The sequence below is a fragment of the Pinus tabuliformis genome, chromosome 4_1 (genome assembly GCF_031772625.1).
Source record: "Pinus tabuliformis cultivar Carrire ecotype Pingquan chromosome 4_1, CPIR1, whole genome shotgun sequence".
Lineage (NCBI taxonomy): Eukaryota > Viridiplantae > Streptophyta > Pinopsida > Pinales > Pinaceae > Pinus > Pinus tabuliformis.
In genome coordinates this window covers 30,084,179-30,104,835 of record NC_142303.1, presented here as the reverse complement: position 1 = coordinate 30,104,835, position 20,657 = coordinate 30,084,179, and positions in this window count along the sequence as shown.

The following is a 20,657-nucleotide window of genomic DNA, read 5'->3' as shown; positions in this document are numbered from 1 at the left end:
TAAGGGCTCCTTCCAAGCTTGAGGGATGCAAGGGATAGAGTCCCTAAGAGTTCCTAGCAAATAGGTCTTTGACTTCGGGTCCTTCCATCATGTTCTTCTTTGGTGAAACTTCTTTGGCAAAGTTTGCTTGATCCTTGTCCCTTCTTTCTTGACCCTTTAAACTTCTTGATTTCTTTGTAGACTTCTCAAATTTTGCTTTTGCTAGATCCCAAACTTTATTCTTTTCAAGATGAGATCTATCCTCTTTTTCCAAGCATTGTAATTAAATGATTCTTCTAATTTGTTTTCTTCCTTTATTGTGTTAGACATTGTCCCTGAAGATAGTAAGCTTCTTTCCTTATAAGGTCTCATTATATGATCCTTTAATAAACATCTTGAGAATCCTTAGATTACTTTCAATAGATCCTTAAACTGTCTTTTTCCTCCTTCTTCATCTTTAATGATGTTGATCCCAAGCCTCCAATAGCTTTTGTTATCTCCAAATTCCACTATATGAGAAGATGATTCTATTGACAGAGTGTGACGTTGTTTAATCTTTCTTGTCCTATGCCTAGATGCTACACTGTCAACAATCCATGTATTATCATTATTAAGTGAACCTATAAGTGCAGCTAAGAACCCTTGACTTTTGACTTTGTTGAATAAGTAGTAGAATATATTTTTGATGCAACTTCTTGCAGTATTGAATCCCATTCTTATCATAGATGGAGTAATAATTTTCTTTAAGCCAACGGAGTTATCCTCAATCTTCTTTAACCTTAGCTCTGATACCATGTTGAGAAATCAAAGCTTGTAGGATCAGGGTTAGATTTCTCTTTCTTGATAATTAATTGTGAATTATGTTGGCTTCTTTTACTTATTTGTTATATTATCTTTCAACAATAAATTACCAAATTATGTGTGCATGAAGATCACAAAAACACAAGACACAATATGTAGGCGCTATGCCAGGGAAAAATCCCTATCTAGGGGAGAACCTAGTCAAAATATCTTCCTTCAATAGTTTTCCTTAAGACTCTTCAACCTAGAAAAAGACCTCCTCCACACCAAGCCAATCTCTCCTTCTTCGATGCAACCTTCGACCTAGTAGCAACTGCACTTCAACCCTAGAAACTTTGACTTGGAAGCTTCCAGCATCAGCAGCATATTTGACTTTACAGCTTCTGGCATCACCAATAACTTTGACTTTAACAAGCAAGAGAGAGAGAGAGAGACCAAAACTTTGATTTTGTCCTTCCCTTCCTTCTTTCACACTTTTCCCATCTTCGAGATTCATATATCAAACTATGTGAGAGAGAGTCAGATGCTTCAAATGAATTCAAGCTACCTTCTATATATAGCCTTCCAATGAGGTCGAATTGCCTTCATTGAGGCCAACTTGGTGTGATGGTTACATAATTCATTTTTGACTCAAAAATCATTCTTTTTACATCGTTCGAAAGCCCAAGAAGGGTCTCATAAAATATATAATGACTCTAATGACTCTTTATTAATCCTAGGAGTCCACTGTTATCTCAAAATCAAGCCCTGGAAGGCTGCAGACCAGGAAGACTTCAAGTAACTATTTCAAACCTACTTTAGGCTGAGGCTTAGCCTCCTCAACCTGAGAGGGCTCTCTCTAGATGAGTTAATGATTTTGATTAAGATAACATGGCTAACTCTTTGTGAAATAACTGTGACAAATATGGATGCTGGAAAAACATTAAACAAGTTTCCATTGGGCCTGTGGAGTCAACAACACCTCAATAAACAATGATCTTGACTTTACATAGAAGTCAGGGCATTCAGCATTTGAATATTCAGAACATAACTCATAGGGAACCACAGTTTATAAATGCATACAGGAAATCAGAGCACAATCAGTGAATTCTGAGTGATTATACATCTATACAACTGTAAAAAACATTAAGGAAAGGATAAGATCACACATTCTGAACATAGAAATCCTTCATGAATCCTGAGAAGTAAAGCCAAATTATATTACTGAAACTGTGTCTTCACATAAGCCAAATACAATGCTCTGTCATAAAGTTTTCCAACCCTCATTACATTGTTGTTTCAGCTATATATAGAATTCTTATTCTACCTGATCGAGATTCCTCCTCCAGCATGAGGGGAATTCGATAACTACCTCTAATGACACCTATCAACTATTTAATTAACTAATTAATACAATAAAGTGCTGACTGGAGCTTTTTTAGAGTTCTAAATCTACTATGACTCTAACTCCCTATTGTATGCATGATGGCTTCTCCTCGTTCTTTGACACCTGGTCCTCTTTCAGTTTGGCTGAAATGGCTGAGATGGGTATTTAATGCCCCATGTTGACCTGGAATGTTGAAACTTTTTAACTGCTCAGAGATATTTGGAGGTTACCCTTGCTTCTCGGCTTCAGTTTTTTCCAAAATCTTCGAATGCACAGAAGCATGTTCTTTAGTTTTTAATTACCCAAGATGTGGAAGGCTGCCACGTCCTTGATGCGTTGTAATCTCTTTTCATGAACATGTGTACAGGCAAAAATTCCTTGCAGGCAAATTGTTTGATATATTTTGAACTGTGGTAAAGGGGCTTTATGACAAAAATTCAAAATTGGTTTTGAATATTCAATCCTTTTAAACATCCATCTGTCTTGACCTGATTGGCTGTTGTTTGCTCCAGCTGATGTTTTGTACACCCTTTAGCCGTTTCCCTTTCAAAATTCCCGCTTATAATTCAAACTACTTGATTTGCGTTAAAAACAACATCTTCAGCAGTTTCGTAGCGTGCTACGAAACTGCTGAATTATTTGAAACAGTTTGCCTTTGACCCGAGATCTTTATCAACTGAGTATTTGATTGCCAAAAACTCCCTTCGACTTTCCACATGTTGAACAGGGATTTATATTTCCTCAGAGAAATAAGATTAAGCAAATTTGTCAAAAATTTGAAACAAAACCTTACTTGAAGTGAAAAACTCATTTAGCAGGCAGTTGGCTCGGCTGTGTCTTCAAATCTTCAATTTGTTTCCTCATAACTCTATTCCCAGCTCTCAGTTGCATATTTATCCTTCTGATATACCTGGCTTCTTTGATGGCTGGTACTGTCCAGGTGTGAAATTGTTCGTGGCCATCAACCACTGAATTCAACTGAGCCTTTACAGCTTCATTTCCTTCCCATAAGGTTTTATAATATTTTGCATGTATGGCTGCATGCTTTCTAGCGGCCTTCTTCAATTTAGCAATCTCATACTTGGCTGACTCTAATTGTCTCTGTATGGCTGCTATATTATCTTCTTGAGATGCAATGGCTGTTTTGCCCGTGTCTTTTTGTATCTCTTCCCCTGTTTCCTCTGTTCTCGGCATTGCTTCCTTTACTTGCTGGAATCTTCTTGTTATAGGTCTTCTAGGTTTGAAAATGAACTCTTCAGCTGGCACATCAAATCTAAGCCTTTTTGAGGCCTTGGATTTCTTGGTGCTTTCCTGCTCTGACTGCATCAATTCAATTTGGACTGGTAGAGACTGCTTGAATTCAATGGCCTGTAATAAATCATTCAAATTTGCCTTGGACACTGGGCTCTCCTCAACTGCTACAGCTTTACCTTTTTCCTTCATTATTTGACTTCTTGTTCTTACCCTTGAGACTGCTTCAGATGTGCTTGTTTCTGGTACATCCTTTTTACCCTGAGCCTTTTCCTTAGTTATTTGCTGAGGTTGATCTTGGATGATGAGAGGCTTCACTGGTTTTCTTAGCTGTGACTTTGGAACCCTTTTAGCTCTTGTCTCTTTTTGGAGCTCAGCTATTGTAAAATCTCTGGCTGGTTGTGGAGTGAGGCCAGTCTTTCTTTGGAATCCAGCCATAAAAATAAAAGAATTCCAGTCTCTGTCTATCTTCTGGAGGCCATCTAAAACCAGTAACTTGATCAAACCATGATGAAACAAAGAGGTTTCAGAATCCTCTTTTCTCAGTTGTACCTTATCACACATCTTACTCAAGCTACGGAACAAATAAAAAGGTAGGTCTATGGAGACTTTCCTAGTGAAATGCAAAAGCAGTTTGAAATGGTAAGAATAAACCTTGTTATACCTTCCCTCACAAGTCAAATATTTTTGTATGCAGGTGAGTAAGAGAGCATAATGTTCTTTGACATAATTCCTGGGCACTCCCCTACTCAAATCTTCCTTTACATATGCATCCTTTAAAAACTCCTTACAAGGATTCATGTCAAATTTGAAATTTTTATACCATTCCTCTTATCCTCTTGGGATCTCTGTCACAGCAGATATTGCTTCTGGAGAAACCTGCATTTCTAACATAGCTACCTTTGAATTCAAACCAGTGAAGTTTAGTGCAAATTCTTTAGTTACCTGCGCATGTCCTCCTTGTAACTTTTTGCAAAAGTTCCAGCACCCGGCATTTTTAAACGCTTTCTTCACCCCTTCATCTCTCAGCATTATATCCAGGCCCTCGGGTTCAGTCCTTAGAGGTTTACCGGATCTGTGCTCTTTTTTCTCCATGGATTCTTCTAAATCTTTGCACACAAAGACTACCAGCTCCGGTTGGAGTTGTGATTCAGCTTCTTTTTGAATTCAGCCTCGCTTGAATTTTGAATCTTTCCGCTTAAAACCTTTCAAGACATAATCTTGCAGATTTGTCATTCATGCAAGACACTTACGGTCATCATTAAGGCTTATGCACGGTGAAATTTCTTGGGAATGATAATACATGCGTATCAACAGCTCTAGTGGTGGTGATGGTGGCAATGAGCGTTAAAACGTGATAGGGGAGATATATGAACTGACATGAGAAGACATGGCTGATGACTCACCTAACGGACTTGATATTTCAGGAAAGATTCGCTGCGGAAGTACGAATCCATGATTTCGCAGCGCTGTTAGTTTTAAATTTTAATGATGCGCTGCGAAACTGCTTAATAATGATGCACTGCGAAACTGCTTAATCATGATTGCGCTGCGAAACTACCTAATCATGATTGTGATGCGAAACTGGCGAATGGGAATTATGCTGGGAAATTACTAAAAGACATGGTGACTCGGATAAGACAAGATGTGGCTATAGAACACTGATGAGTGGAGGAGAACCAATGGGAGTTGCGAATTACTTGAGTTAAGAAACTCTTTAAAACTCCAAATCCTAGGGGAAGAAAATTAAAACGAAATTAAACTAACAAGGACCTTTGTCATGGGGCTAGGATAGAAAATTATATACATCAGATTTTGAGTTCTAAGTGATAACATCCACAATGGGGACTTTGACTAATAAAATGATGACCCAAGCATGAAAACCATGCTTTAATAATTCATTTTAACAATAGTAAAATTCCTTTTGACAAATACATTTTATGAAGACCGAACCTAGTTACATTTTTCAACATGGTGTTCAATATTTCATCCATACAAAGCAAAAAAATTGTTATATCCTCATCCTCTTTCATCATTAATGATTCAAATTGCATTCAAGTAGACCCCTTTGATCAAATATTACATTCAAGAATGGCTAAAGCAATCCCTCCAAGAAGTCATCAATCCAAGTTAACTGTCAACCAATTATCTTAATGACTTCAACAACAATAATAAAAGGAAGCCGACACTTCAATAATAGGGGTCAATCCTTCCACATTTTATGAGTATTATTAAATCTTAAAGCATCCCATTTTCTTCTTCCCAGTTTTTAATCATTCAACTTTCTTGATTTTGTTATAATCCCTGAGTGTAATTCCTCCTTTTTCTTCCATGTACCTTATTTATATTATGGTTCACGGGAGCCCAATCCCAAACCCCCTTGGGATGAATGCATTTACTTTTTCAATTAAGTATGAGGATTTTGATGAGTGCTTTAGACACCAAACATTTTTAAAACTTGAATTTGTAATAATTTTGACTCTCGCAAAGAGCTCCCTTTTGGGAAGGCATTTCATTTGTGATTCATAAACTTATTTAAATTTGTATGAGTCTCGTGGTTGTTTTCCTATGTTCTTTATGATTTTACATGAATGAAATCATTTTTTTAGCTCTATGATATCGAACCATGTTATCTCATGTCTATCCTTTGATATGCTTAAATGATATGTTCTTACCATGATGGAATGGATGGATTTCATACTTAAATTTTGATCTTTATATCTTTTATTGTTTTCTTTCTTTGCTTGTTTGAGGAATAACACCTCGTCCACTCACATGTGCATGTGTTGTGGGGGAAAGTATCCAACTCGGAATGACCCTAACCCACTCTAAGGGTGACAGTTCCTTAGCAACAGCTGAAAGCAAAGCTATCTAAAGTTTCTTCTTTATGACATGCAAGAGATAAAAGGAAGAGATCCACTTACCGATGTCTTGCGCAAATGGTCGATCCAATCTCCTTTGATTGCCGCTTGCTCCCAGCTCCAAGTCTTTTCACGGGCCCAGCTACACGAGATCCTGCAAATAAGACAAGAAAAGGAAACTACAAGAAGCATGCATGCATAACTGATTCAAGGATTAGCATAAATCAAATACGCAAGTAAGACAATACATCATTGAAACACATGCGAATAGAAGAACCTCAAAAGCTTTATTAATATATGGAAGTAAGGTTCAGGCGGTGATACAACCATGAGAGGTCCAATCCAGCATCACCTTCCCGACGGAGAGAAATCTCTTCTTCACCTCCCTCAAGCAATCACCCAATACTCTCAACTGCAAACCAACAGCAATTCTTTGCACTAAATTCCGGCCTTTTTAGATCCCATGGGATGAGATCCTTATATAGAGTTTTGGAGTGAAGATAAGTCAGCTTGATGTGTGACTTGTTGTCCTCTTCAACTCCAGTTGTTCTTCAGTTCTTCACTCAGAGTTTCTGTCTTCCACTTGGAGTTTTTAGAAGCTCTTAACTCATCATTAGGTGAATCTTATCATCAAGTGTCTTTTTAGAAGCTTCCTGGGCACTGGCACTTTGAGAAAAAGATTCCTCCACATGTCCAAGTACGCCCAACGCAGGTAGCCTTTGTTCTACTTGCTATGCAACGCAGGTAGCCTTTGTTGTACCTGCTATGCAGCGCAGATGCCTAGTGGAGCAGCTGCAATGATCCAAAACTGACCTGTTTTTGAGTGTTTTTCAGTGGAGAACTGTTTTGCAGTGCTGTGGTTTGCTGACCTTGTTCCTCTAAGGGTAAGAACAACTTGTTTAGGGACTTTGGATCCCTTAGATTATTGACATTTCATGCTCTATGCTGTAAGGCACAAAAATGTCTATAACAGTTGCCCCCTAAAGTATGAGGTCGTTTATCGGGTGAAATGCTTTATTAGGAGGATCCGAAGTTCATTCAATCGTCGGGAGGTGACCTGTAACAAAATACAATACAATACATTATCTTTTCATACTTTCTTTTCATGATCTAGCTGATGCGGGCATTTCCCATGATCAGCTTTATAAATACATTTGTCGTACATAAACAGACGATCGTCTGATAAGAGACGGATAATTCTCTGCTTTTAATTATCATCCTTTTAGTAGGATGATCATCTGTTGCACATGTCTATGTCTTTATCTCCTGAATATATATCGCAGCCCGGATGGATGAAACTAGATCCGGGGTCTTCAAACTTGTCCGATCTTCACATTAGTACAAGTCGATCCATGTGAGAATTTCTTGAAGTCGAACATGGAAAGACATCGCTTGATTACCAGTCAATAATGTAAACTGTTAACAAGCACGAGAGGAATCATCGATAATGATGATGACCCTCAAGGTACTGCAGCACAATTCACGTGGTGTGAATATAGGATCTGACGTCGAACACCACGCAAAGTCTCCTGGTCGAAGGTCATTAATGTATACCTATCGCTGGGAGTGAGAAACTTGCCATTGAGGCATGCAAGCTTCAAAGTACTGAGGGGGTGTTCCTAGATCAACTTCTTGGATAGTGAGCTGATGTCGACAAGAAGCGATCCGTCAAAGGAGGGCCTTAATGAATCCCACATCAGTGACACGGAACGGAACTAGTGATGATGGTGAAAACGATCTGTGAAATATGATCCAGGGTGGCGGTCATGGAAGGATGAAAGATGATGTATGGTAGTGGATGGGACCCGGTTGACACTTTCTGAATGACATCTCTTGAACATATAACGACACTGATGTGATGGATCGGTAGCATTACCCCATGTATGGATGGTATGGCGAGACCATGGTGAAGGGACCGGTGAATGATAATAACCCAACCCGATATTTACGGAGGCAAAAGTGTCATGTTCAAGAGCGACTTGCTACCATTAAGCTTTGAGGTTCTTCCCAATTTTTCCCCAGTCATTTCTGACCAGTACCTCTTTATTTTTTGACAAGCTTGAGGAGGATAACATATGCTTGATCTATAACTTGCCCTTCGGGCAAGCCCATCGCTATGTTTTTAATGAGCCTAGCGATAGGGAAACTCGTTCTTGTCTAAGGACAAGTTTGTCGCTATCTAATATTTTAACGAGCCCAGCGACAAAGACAACTCGGTTCTTTTCATTTTTAGAGAGTCTGAAAAGTGTACATAAAGTAGACTCCAAGGGGTCCTTTTTCGTCATCTAATCCCTTAAGTCCGAAAAAGTATAAAACAATACAAAAGGGATGAATGTTCGATATCTTTATTGAGCCGAACTAGACAAGCGCTCGATCTTTAATCCCTCAGGTCCAAAAAGATTAAAATCTAGAGGAGGGATAGCTCTTCCGGTCCTTTTAACGAGCTGGAAGGCCAAAACTCGGCAAACTTTTCATATTTTACGAGTCAGTGAAAAGAGCTCAAAGAAGACTCGTCTTTCGAGGAACGAGTGATAAAACAGGGATAGCAGCAGATTCCAGGTAGAGGTTGGAATTTTCCAATCACGGCAGTATTACAAGGATGGCTAGGTGGAATCACTCTTCGCAGCTGTTCCTCAAAATAGGTAAACAATCAAGTGGATGTGAATGATCGGCCAAATGAAAAGTGGAGGTGACGGTGCACAAACACGACCAAGGCTTTTATGGCTGATGAATTTACGGTCTCAGATGTTTATTTACCGGTACTGGGTTCATTTTTTTTAAAGAGCTTGAATGCGCCAAAACACTGCTCAATCTTATGTTTATTTTTTAACGAGCATGAACTATGCGCTAAAACTGCTCGGTTCTTGCGTTTATTTTTTAACGAGCATGAACTTTGCCAAAACTGCTCGTTTTTACCAGTCATAAAGTAGTAAGGTCTCATGGAAGATTCCTATTTTTTAAGGAGCTTCATCTCCCTACGCTTTGCTCCATATCCTCTCTTTATGCAAGCTGGGTATCGGCCCATCCTACGGGTTAGAGGGGTTAGTCCTACCTAAAACTAAAAAGCCGCCCGCGCTTGCATTCCAAGAGGTTTGCATGCCCCCAGGTATAAGTTGAATTTCAAGGTTACCCCTCAATTTGTAGGTAAAACATTCGTTTTACCGGGAGAGGCCTACCTCTTTCTGGTTACCCAAAGAATGGTTTTATTTGCAGCCGCAAATGAAACTCTTTCTTCGGCGATGTCTATCATTAGGGTACACAAAGATGGTTACAATCTGTGGCAACAACAGCGTCTCTATCTTTGGGGGCTGCCCCTACTTATCCTTTAAAACATTTGTTTTAATGGGCGAGGCTGGCCTTTTACCCAAAGCCGGTACCTACTTGCTGCCACAAACGGATCCCCTTCTTTGGTAGAGCCTACCTATTTAGACAAAGGTGAATGACCTTTGTCAAACAAGTAACCTTGATAGAAGAATCCTTTTCCAGAACAACCCCATCCCTAACAGCCCCTTCTGAGAGTCCAACTCTCTCTTTGTCTTCTTGTCCTTCTTCTCCACGAAGATAGCTCAGAGGAAGATTCTCAAAGATGAAGGAGGGGGACGGGGTACGGACTAGTCATATTCTTCCGCGGAAATTCTACTTTACACCTAAGGTTTTTTCTGCCTCCAGAGCAGACTAGGATGCATGCCCCCTGGGCTCCTGCGTTCCTTTCCCGAATCACTCGCATTCATCAGGAAGAAGAACCGGGGGAAGAGACCTTTCTTGATCGAAAAGACCATTGAGGATAGGTATGTGACTACTTGCGATGTGTGATCCCGGAAGTGAAAGTTGGTCTACGAGCTTGACCATTCTTCCTTCGTATGGAAAACACATTATTCGAAAGAGTGAGGAGACTATTGCTTCCATGCAATATATGTAGTCTCGTCCAAGGAGTAGGTTATAATCCAAGGGTCCTTGGACGACCATCAAATTCATCTTGACAGCCTTCCCTTTCAGTGTAATAGGCACATTAGGTAGAATCCCTAATGGTCGACTGGTTCCTCTGTCAAAACCCGAGAGACGCCTTGTCTCGGGCAAAAGCGTCGGGCAACCCAGTGCTTTCCAAGCAATAGAGGACAGGATACTCACAGACGCCCCTTCATCAATGATGGTTCCAGCCATCACCATTTTGTATATTTGGACTATAATTCTAAATGGTATATTGGCTGGTAACCGGGGTCTGCCTAGTTGGTTCCAATCAAAGGACACAACCAGGTTTCTTGGTGGTGGGACCGAATATACGGCCGGATATGATCCTGACGATGCTCCTTCCTACGATAAAGGAGTGGGCGCTTTGCCCAGATGCTCATCAGAATCGGAGTTGACGAAAAGAATATGGACAGTGTCATCCTTATTCTCTTCGGCGAGGGTGTCAACTGAAGATGAATCCTCAGTGACTGTGGTGTTTGAAGATGAAACTTCTGAACGGAGAACCGGGTCAACTGCCGTTTCGACCTTTGGACTTTCATCCGGTCCGGATTCAGTAGGTTCACTTTCAGCGACTGACACTTCAGCTGGCCTTATGAGCGGGGCAGCTGTATTTTCGACCAACGAAGGACTTGGCGCGAGTTTTTGATATCCAGGAGGAAGTAGCACCGGTGCCACCGGTTGATCTTCCAAAACTCTCTTGGCTTTGTCTAAAAAGGGACAACGGTGAAGGGTGTGATTGCCTTCACACAGTTCGCAGGGGAATCTCATTCCCCTTCGTCGTCTAGGACCTTCACTTTCGTTGGTCGACGGTAAGCATTCAACCTGGTTGTCAGAGGTTGATGCTTCCGAATCGTGCAAACGAGGGGACCAGTCCCTTAGTATCCGGGGAATACTGGGACAATCACGGTGGAGGTGGTCTCCTCTACATATGACACATGGCGATTTGGGCCCGGTCCGTGTTGTGTGTGGGTTTTCGTTAGATACCTTCTGCTTGCCCCCAGGCGCCTTTGGCTCCTTCTGCTTCTTTTCTTTCTTCTTCTTTTCCTTCTTCTTTTCTATGGGAGCCGCGCTTTTGGCGGCTTGACCTTTCGAAGAAGAAGGATCAGAGGAAGGCTCACAAGAAGTGGAAGGCTGGAGGGTAGCTCTAGACTGGTCTAACTGTTGAATCGACTGTTCAGGAACCGTGGTGGTCTGAACTACAGCGGTTGAGAATAGCCAAACTGGCAGGCCAATTGTCAGTCCTGGAAGCGACAATGTGGCCATGTGGGGCGCACCAACTTCTCCCCAAGAGGAGAAAGGGCTAGGGGTCCCCCCCTGTGGGATCCCTTGGTTGGTGTGTTCCATGTTCTCAACTTTAAAGATCAACGTAGGAATCAAGGGTAATTATGTTCCGTTTAAGATGAATTTTATATGACGACGCTTTAGACACAACTTGCTTTTTCACTTTTTAAGAGTCGAGAAAAAGCTAAAGATGACTCTAGTCTCCTTCGATGTATTAACGAGCCCGAAGTGACAAATGCTCGGATGGACTTTTTCAGTTATAGAGTTTGAAAAAGGCCAAAAGAAACTACTCTGGAGTTCTAGGCAAGGGTGTGCCAAACCTTTCGCGAAACCACAGAATACGTTTTACGGTACGAGTGGTCGATCTTCGTGAATGCTGTGTTCACTGCATCGCGATCAGTAGGGCGGCCGACACGGCTTCCTATGGATAAAGGCTTTGTTCCTATAGGGGTCCCCCAATATACGCGACGGTACGCGGGGGCACAAGTCCGTATTAGTGCTATCGTCCCTCAGGAGGAATCACCCACCTTCGTAGAGATCGACAGTCACTATGTTTAACGACGCCGGTTCACGTCTCTACCTAGACCTCTACTGTGTTTCGTTATGTTTCAAAGCGTTGTTAGATAAATTCAGTTCTTTTTAGGTTGATCTTGCTTAGCAGTTTGCCTTTATGGATCACCACGTGATGTATGAGACAACTCCTAAATGCAGTCTAAGAATGATAAGCAAGCTTTTTCAATTCTTTCAACTTATGAAAACCTTAACTACTGAAGGAAAAGAAAGACATCATCTTTTCAAACAGATCATAGAGCACACACTGATGCACTTTTCCTAAATCGACATGCAAGCTGTCAAAATGCACATGCACAATGCAAGTATTTCTTTTCTTCTTCCTTAATGTTGATGTATTACAAAAAGAAAGCTGTTGTATAATTTCGAATTCAATTTCAAGCGAAAGAAAACAAGTATTGTCCAATAATCAAAAGAACACCTTAAGATTTACTCGTTTCAATCACAAGAAATACTGAGATTCGAACCATATAACGAAAGCAAATGCTCAAGCAGCTATGAACAGCAATAAACTAACTCTTAGAATCACAACGACACTTTCTCACAGGTCTAGATTCAAGAGGTCATAGCAAGACTAGTTCACTTTCGCTATGGGAAACTGTGAATGACAGCAAGAAATACAATAAGAACAATCACGGTTTCTTCACACAACTGAGGCGGAATTAAGGCAAAGAGAAGTGGTTTCAGCTGGGTATACAGGTTGACAACAGGCTGCAAAAACAGTACTGAAAACTGGGCAACAGACAGTGGAGAATCCCAGCTGCACAAGGCAAGACTGGATCAGCGCAGGTGTTGCACTGTCAATCTGAGATGCAGCGCAGGTAGCCCCTTCGGGACCTGCGTTGCAGTGCAGGTAGCCTTTGTTGCAGCTGCACTGAACGAGACAACTCTCGTCTCTCTCAGATTTCGGCTCACAGTTTGCTCAAAAATGAGCGGTTTTTGGCCAAATCAGTTGCTATCAGTCAAGTATACTCTAGAGGATGATTAAAGGAAGATGAACACTATCACAAAGAGCTAAAAAGAGTCCTTGTGGATCAGCTCTTCAAATCATAAACATGCCCAACACTGGGCTAGAGTAGCTGCCCTCTACTTTGCATTCGAAGAACTCGAATGCAGTTTTCGATTTGGTACTCTTTTGTTTAAGAAAAGAATAGCAAGAAACACAAGCTACCAACAAGACACGATCCCCAGCGGAGTCGCCAGTCTGTTGTGGGGGAAAGTATCCAACTCGGAATGACCCTAACCCACTCTAAGGGTGACAGTTCCTTAGCAACAGCTGAAAGCAAAGCTATCTAAAGTTTCTTCTTTATGACATGCAAGAGATAAAAGGAAGAGATCCACTTACCGATGTCTTGCACAAATGGTCGATCCAATCTCCTTTGATTGCCACTTGCTCCCAGCTCCAAGTCTTTTCACGGGCCCAGCTATACGAGATCCTGCAAATAAGACAAGAAAAGGAAACTACAAGAAGCATGCATGCATAACTGATTCAAGGATTAGCATAAATCAAATACGCAAGTAAGACAATACATCATTGAAACACATGCGAATAGAAGAACCTCAAAAGCTTTATTAATATATGGAAGTAAGGTTCAGGCGGTGATACAACCATGAGAGGTCCAATCCAGCATCACCTTCCCGACGGAGAGAAATCTCTTCTTCACCTCCCTCAAGCAATCACCCAATACTCTCAACTGCAAACCAACAACAATTCTTTGCACTAAATTCCGGCCTTTTTAGATCCCATGGGATGAGATCCTTATATAGAGTTTTGGAGTGAAGATAAGTCAGCTTGATGTGTGACTTGTTGTCCTCTTCAACTCCAGTTGTTCTTCAGTTCTTCACTCGGAGTTTCTGTCTTCCACTTGGAGTTTTTAGAAGCTCTTAACTCATCATTAGGCGAATCTTATCATCAAGTGTCTTTTTAGAAGCTTCCTGGGCACTGGCACTTTGAGAAAAAGATTCCTCCACATGTCCAAGTACGCCCAACGCAGGTAGCCTTTGTTCTACTTGCTATGCAACGCAGGTAGCCTTTGTTGTACCTGCTATGCAGCGCAGATGCCTAGTGGAGCAGCTGCAATGATCCAAAACTGACCTGTTTTTGAGTGTTTTTCAGTGGAGAACTGTTTTGCAGTGCTGTGGTTTGCTGACCTTGTTCCTCTAAGGGTAAGAACAACTTGTTTAGGGACTTTGGATCCCTTAGATTATTGACATTTCATGCTCTATGCTGTAAGGCACAAAAATGTCTATAACATCATGGTTTAATGTTTTAATTCCATTTTAATTATCTAAATGTATTCACAGAGAGTAGTACCACCTCTATAAAAACGTAGAGACTTTTTCCTTAATAGGAAAAAAGATAAATAGGAGAGCAATATTGTGTTTCGAATGTATGGATTTCAAGATAAGCCACTACTCTTGTCCAAGTTTGTTTTAGATAAGTATTTTGGTGCAGATATTTGTAGACAATACCACCCATGGTTAGTCTTATTTGAGCAAAAGAAGAAAAAACAATTCATTTCCTTACCATTTTTTGTTCGAGAAGTGACTATAAAGAATGGGAGCCACCTTGTAGAGTTTAACAATCTTTAGATGTTTTAATTTAAGTGAAGTGAAGTCATTTAAGGTTTTGATCTGCAAGGAATATTTTGTAGGCACTTGGCTACAGTCAGATACAAGAATTTGTTTACAAGAGTTATCTCAAAAACTATCTAAAGGCAATGTAGACTTCAATAACACAAGATACATCCTTACACATTTTGTGAGTATTCTTAATTCATGAAGCATTCCCTTCCTTCTTGTTATTCTTTGATTATTCAAGTTTCTTCATTGTGTTATCCATCATTTGAGTTGATCTTTGACTACAACTCCCTTTTTCTTCCAGGTATCCTACTTATGTTACAGTTCACAGAAGTCCAATGCTAGTCCCCCTTGGGACAAATGCATATACATTTCCAATTAAGCATCAAGATTTTATTGAGTGCTTTAAGCATAATTTTTTTTTAAAAACTAAATTTGTAATATTTTTTACTCTCATAGAGAGCTCCTTTTGAGGAAATAATTAGTTTGTGGTTCAAAAACTTGTTTAAAGTTGTATGAATCTCGTGAATGTTTTCCTACGCTCTTTATGATGTTACATGGATAAAATCATTTGATAGCTCTCAGAGATCTGAAGCTTGTCATTTTGTCTCTATCCTTTTGATATGCTTCAATGCTATTTCTCTTACTGTGATGAAATGGATGGACATTTGTATCTAAATTCTACTTTTTGACTCCTTATTATTTATTTTAGTTGCATTGTTTAAGACATGTAGTCCACTCACAGGTGCATGTGTTGAAACTCCAATTCTATTTTTGTGAGTGTACAACTAAAGAGGAGTATCGACTCTCCAAAAACACAAAGGGACCTACATTCAGGCTTGAGCAAGTTGGCTTTTTCCCTTGACCAGAAAAAATATCAATAGTGTAAAGTAGTGGAACTTGCCCTTTTACCTCTGCCCAAGGTTTACCTCCACTCATACTTTACTTCCACACATACTTTAGCTTTGCACATGCCTTCCCTCCACACATGCCTTACTTTTGCACATGCCTTACTTCCATCAGTTTTAGATTTGGTAAAATTTTTCCAATTGGGATACTTATCACACAGGACTATAAACATTAATATATACATATACATATTTCCATTAATGCATTGAACTAGCTTATTCACATAACCCAAAAATGAATTCTACAACTAGAGAAATCATATAACCATGATATTTATTAATTCCTTAGCAAATCCATAATATGCCTTAATTTCTCCTAATATATTAGGTGTGGGACCAAATGAAATATAATAAAACATAAAATATTAATATGAATTTTTCATGCTTTTGGAATATTACAGAACGAGTCAAATGATACTTACCCTTTTACCTCCACACATGCTTTACCTCCACACATACTTTAGTTTTGCATAGACTTTAGTTCTGCACATGCCTTACTTCCGCACATCCCTTACTTCCATTAGTTTTAGACTAACATTTTTCAAGTGGACAAGCTTATCAAACAAGTACATAAATAGTAATATATGCACATTCATATTTCTGTTAATGGAATTAATAAATTTTGTTTCCATATATTAAAATTTTATTTTGTAAGATAAACTTCTCTCCAATTTTGTTGACACGTAATCATTGGGATTGGGTGAATATATGTAAAATAGTGTAAATAGAAAATAAGGAGAATAGGAATAAGAAGATACACTAGGAGGTGAAGCCCAAGAATCTCTCCCTCCATGTATATATCCATGAGAAACCTTAATGCAAAATAACAATTTGCATTGTGGAGTTACCTCCTATTCTGACATGGTATCAGAGCCAGCTCCATTTTTAGCTTTCTTGCCCTTGTAACTACCTTCTGCCATTCCTGTAGTCTTCCCCATTTTTGCAATCTACCATATTCTTTGTCCTGCGTTAGTTTTGAATTCATATTCCACTCTAGTTTCACTCCTCGCTCTCAACACTACACATTTAACCTAGAATGTTGTATCGATTGGTGATACACTGCTAGAGAGTAATATTGTCTCCTCTTGTAGCAGAACCCTATCCTCCCCTCAGTGCATTTTGTCAGAGATTCACAGTTGGCCTTGAGGCACAAAGTGTTGTGTAGTTTTCCTGAGAGACAAAGTGTTATGCGGTTCCTATGTGTTATGACGGACATGAGCCTTGTGCATTGAGATGTGCTATGTATAATGACAAAGTAGTATTGAGGCTTGCATTGTGTTATTACTATAGTTGATTCCCCTCCATACAACACTCCCCTCTCCACAGTCGATTTTGAACGCCATATCATGCCATACTCGCTCCTAACCTTTGTTCTCGGCTCTCTCCCCACTACACATCGGAAGTGGTATGGTTGGTTGAACGCTACACCAGTTTGTCATCGGTCCACATACATTTCACACTCCACATACTCCAAATGTTGTATATCACTGCATTTTTTTAACACAATCATAACACATACCACAATACCATTACATTGGACTAATAGCGTTAATACCACTCGACCACCCATATTACATTGTAGGTATCACACCACTCTAATTTTTTATTGTAATATCATTACACAATGTTGCACAATGTATCAATACCGCCTCCAAACCACTTGTGTAATACCTCTCCAACTCATTACATAGTGTTGCACGCTATATCGATACCGCCTCCAAACCACTTGTGTAATTCTACTCATACTCATTAAAAATTGCACCTCCATATAACAGAGTGCAATTTTTTTTACAACAAAAGTGCATTTTTGCCACGAGAATTGTGTTTTTTTTTTGCCACCAGAAGTACAATTTTTTTGGTTTGTATTATACATTTAAATGCATTCATTGATATCTATTGTTGGAGTAGTTCTCTCTGGGAAAGAGAACTATCCTGAACGGTTGCGGAAGATAAAATACATTCTCGTTTTTAATGAGTTGTGGAAAGGAGTTTGTGTAGGAGAAGGAGATGATGAACCTGCAAAGCCCACCTCATATAAGGAGATCGCCATTTGGATAAACAAGAACGGCAAGGCCTATGCCTTGATTACAGCATCTATAAATGAAGAGGTGAGTTGTCATATTTCACCATTTTCAAATGCTTTTAAAGCCTTACAAAAGTTGAAGGAACTCTATGACTCGCACCTTGAACTTGAAGTTGTCCAATTGATGATTAAATTATTCAGTCTTGAATTGAAAAATGATGATCCTCTTGCTTTAGCATTATAAGTAAGATCTATTATGCATGATATCAAAACCATTGGTGTTCAAATAGGCATTCCTCTTATATCTTATGTTAAGGCAATATATCCCACCAATTCATATTACCTTGAGTCATTGCAAGCAAGTGGAAGCCTCAAGGAGATTACCTTTGACTCCCTTGAGAAAACGTTTGCTGAGAGAGAGAAGGATTTTGGGAAGAAGACAACTCCTTAGTCTTATGAATAAGTTGTGTGTCTTTCATATAGAGAGAAGAATCATGCTCAATATTCTTATATAGGTAGAGGTGGCCGAAGGGGAAGAGGAAGAAGAAATTTTAGAGGCAGGGTGGGCAGACATTTCCAAGGAGAAAAGTCTAATCTTCATTGCATACATTGCAATAGAGATGGACACGATGCATCCACTTGTAAATTGGCTTGGGACAGTATTGAGAAGAAAAGAAATGAAGCCAAAGGTAAAACCCATGACAAAGAGAAAGATAAAGCACCTAAATCTGCTCACTATGTTGTGGGACATTGTAATATTGGAGTAACTTAATACTTGTTAGTTGCTTCACTTGCTTTTTGGAAAAATGATTGGTTGCTTGAATCAGGGGCAACTTGCCACATGAATTTTAGAAGATTTTTTTTGAAGAATTTACTGACAATGTTGATGGAGCAATATACTTTGTAGTCAAATCAAAACTCAAGACATCATGGCTTGACACCATTAGGCTCAAATTGCCTGGTCTTCCTGACTTTCTTATACATGATGTTTTATACCTCCCGGAGTTGAGGAGAAATTTGTTTTCCTTGGTCCACATCCACCAGCAAGGATGCTCCATTCATATGTTTGATGGCAAGGTTGAGGTCAAAAAAACATCAGATCACTCACTTGTCATGACAGGTATAGAAGAAGAAAGACTTTTGAAGTTGCAAGGTACCTTTGCTCATGCACAAAACTTCGCATACAGTTCTCATTATGGTGAAGGTACGTTTCCATCAAGTCTTTTATGGCATGCTATATTTGGACACTTGAATTATGAAAACCTTCGTATGTTGAAGAAAAGTGGTGTTATTGGTTTTCCTACAATTCCTAGGAAACTTAAGCAATGTGATTCTTGTATTCTAGGAAAGCATAGAAAATAGTCTTTTCATGATTCACATTCCAGAGCACATAGAAAACTTGAACTCATTCATTCAGACTTATGTGGCCCAATGCATGTTCCTTCTACAAATAGAAATAAATATACGATAACATTTATTGATGACTACACCAGAATGTGTTGGGTTTATTTATTGAAGAACAAATCTGATGCTTTTCAAACATTCAAGTACTTTCATGCATGGATTGAAAATGATGCACAATATCATGTTGGCTCTATTCGCACCGATAATGGAAAGCAATACACTTCAAATGAATTTGAAAACTATCTTCGCCAGCATGGGATCAAACATCAAACAACTGTGCCTTATAATCCCTAACATAATGGAGTAGTTGAAAGAATGAATAGGACAATCTTAAATATGGTACGTTCCATGATGTTTTTCAAGAATGTAAAATTGATGTTTTGGGATGATCTAGTTGATGTTTTTCAAGAATGTAAAATTGATGTTTTGGGATGATCTAGTTCTATGTGTTGTGTATGTAAAGAATAGATGTCCATCTAATGCTATTAAAAATAAGACTCCTTATAAAATGTTGTATGGCCAAATTCCTTTGATAAAGCATCTCAGGGTCTTTGGTTCCACATGTTAGGCCTTGATACCAAAGGAACAAAGAAAAAAACTTGGTGCAAATAGTCGTAAGTGTATCTTCTTGTGGTATTCAAATACCTCCAAAGCATATCATCTCAATGATGAAGTTAATAAGAAGTTTGTTGTATCTAGAGATGTGATCTTTCTTGAATCTTCCAAAGCTAACAATGTTGTTGAGTGACAGCTTGATCGCTTGGATAGATTTGAACATGCAAAGTCGTTTCAAGAATTTGATAATTAAATTTGACATCTTGAAGGGGGGATTCCTATACTGGATTAATCTGTGGAATCTTCTTCTGAAGCACTCGCTCCCCCACATGAAGCTCCAACCACTGATGATACTTTGAGTGATGTGATTGATAGAATTGGGAGACTAAATCTTCACTCAGCCCCAACTCCGTCAACTGCGTAGCCTAGGCTGTCTTGGAAAGGTCCTCCAAAATGGCTGACAAAGACACTTGAAAGTGTTCATCTTGATGAGGTTGGAAATATAGGAACAACAAATTCAACCAAGAAAAATGGAGGTGATGTATATGATTTTGATTCACCTGTTGATATGGATGTTTCTTATGATTGTGAACTGAATTTGTCTATAGATTTTGAACCAACTTCCTTCAAAGAAGTCGCTTCTCATGATGAATGGAAAGAATTGATGCAAAAGGAGTATCATACCTTGATAAAGAATGGCACTTGGAAGTTGGTTGATCCTCCATTGGGAACCAAACCAATTGGATGCAAGTGGGTCTACAAGAACAAGTATAAAGCTTATTGCTCACTTGACCAGCATAAAGCTAGACTTGTGGCAAAATGTTTTGCACAGAAGGAAGGGGTTGATTATGAGGAGACTTTTACCCCACAACAAAATGGGCTACCATCCAGACACTCCTTGCCTTGGCAGCTTAGAACAGTTGGAAAGTCCATCAAATAGATGTAAAAACTGCTTTCTTGAATGGAGATATGAAAGATAATGTTTTTATGTCCCAGCTAGAAGGATTTTCTGTGAAGGGCCAAGAACACAAAATATGCAATCTCGTGAAATCCTTGTATGGCCTCAAGTAAGCATTGCGGGCGTGGTATGAAAAGTTAACTGAGCATCT